At 43.9% G+C, this 1,746-nt stretch overlaps 1 non-coding gene across 1 annotated transcript; it reads left to right on the top strand.

Annotated features, from left to right (window-relative positions):
* The first annotated feature begins 227 nt into the window (after positions 1-227).
* TRNAD-GUC (transfer RNA aspartic acid (anticodon GUC)) lies at positions 228-299 on the top strand. Its single transcript has one exon. It is a non-coding gene; the product is annotated as a tRNA-Asp (tRNA).
* Positions 300-1,746: the final 1,447 nt, after the last annotated feature.

The following is a 1,746-nucleotide window of genomic DNA, read 5'->3' as shown; positions in this document are numbered from 1 at the left end:
GTCCCCAGGAATCACTGCAGCTTTACCTTTGGGGAAAGAGAAAAAGTCTGATTTGTCAGACTTGAGATTTCTTTAGCTGGACTTTGCAGTTAGATGACTCAAGATATCATCTGTGGAAGCTATTTTTCTTTTGGCAGAACATCTGCGTATGTGTAAATGGGCAAAATTCTATCGGTCCCAAGAGTAAATGGGTCTGCCCGAATTCTGCCATGCTTTCATCAGCTTCTTCCTCGTTAGTATAGTGGTGAGTATTCCCGCCTGTCACGCGGGAGACCGGGGTTCGATTCCCCGACGGGGAGTGCTTTTTTCGTTTTCTACGAAGCTATTTCCCAAGACTGTCGCCATCTTTGACAAAGTCCATCTCAAGAAGAAGTGCTTCCTGCTAAATGCTAAGAAGCATGCCACTTTGCTATCCTCTTGCCTATGTACTATTTACAACACCAGGTTATGTTTTTCTGCATTTCACCTCCAAACAGCGCTTTGTCCCCAGGAATCACTGCAGCTTTACCTTTGGGGAAAAGGAAAAAGTCTGATTTGTCAGACTTGAGATTTCTTTAGCTGGACTTTGCAGTTAGATGACTCAAGATATCATCTGTGGAAGCTATTTTTCTTTTGGCAGAACATCTGCGTATGTGTAAATGGGCAAAATTCTATCGGTCCCAAGAGTAAATGGGTCTGCCCGAATACTGCCATTCTTTCATCAGATTCTTCCTCGTTAGTATAGTGGTGAGTATCCCTGCCTGTCACGCGGGAGACCGGGGTTCGATTCCCTGACGGGGAGTGCTTTTCTCGTTTTCTACGAAGCTATTTCCCAAGACTGTCGCCATCTTTGACAAAGTCCATCTCAAGAAGAAGTGCTTCCTGCTAAATGCTAAGAAGAAGTGCTTCCTGCTAAATGCTAAGAAGCATGCCACTTTGCTATCCTCTTGCCTATGTACTGTTTACAACACCAGGTTATGTTTTTCTGCATTTCACCTCCAAACAGCGCTTTGTCCCCAGGAATCACTGCAGCTTTACCTTTGGGGAAAGAGAAAAAGTCTGATTTGTCAGACTTGAGATTTCTTTAGCTGGACTTTGCAGTTAGATGACTCAAGATTTTTCTTTTGGCAGAACATCTGCGTATGTGTAAATGGGCAAAATTCTATCAGTCCCAAGAGTAAATGGGTCTGCCCGAATACTGCCATGCTTTCATCAGCTTCTTCCTCGTTAGTATAGTGGTGAGTATCCCCGCCTGTCAGACTTGAGATTTCTTTAGCTGGACTTTGCAGTTAGATGACTCAAGATATCATCTGTGGAAGCTATTTTTCTTTTGGCAGACCATCTGCGTATGTGTAAATGGGCAAAATTCTATCGGTCCCAAGAGTAAATGGGTCTGCCCGAATACTGCCATGTTTTCTTCAGTTTCTTCCTCGTTAGTATAGTGGTGAGTATCCCTGCCTGTCACGCGGGAGACTCCCATTTACTCTTGGGACCGATAGATTGCTTTTCTCGTTTTCTACGAAGCTATTTCCCAAGACTGTCGCCATCTTTGACAAAGTCCATCTCAAGAAGAAGTGCTTCCTGCTAAATGCTAAGAAGCATGCCACTTTGCTATCCTCTTGCCTATGTACTGTTTACAACACCAGGTTATGTTTTTCTGCATTTCACCTCCAAACAGCGCTTTGTCCCCAGGAATCACTGCAGCTTTACCTTTGGGGAAAGAGAAAAAGTCTGATTTGTCAGACTTGAGATTTCTTTAGCTGGACT

This window comes from Eleutherodactylus coqui, chromosome 11, assembly GCF_035609145.1.
Source record: "Eleutherodactylus coqui strain aEleCoq1 chromosome 11, aEleCoq1.hap1, whole genome shotgun sequence".
Classification (NCBI taxonomy): domain Eukaryota; kingdom Metazoa; phylum Chordata; class Amphibia; order Anura; family Eleutherodactylidae; genus Eleutherodactylus; species Eleutherodactylus coqui.
This window is presented reverse-complemented; position numbering and strand designations above follow the sequence as displayed.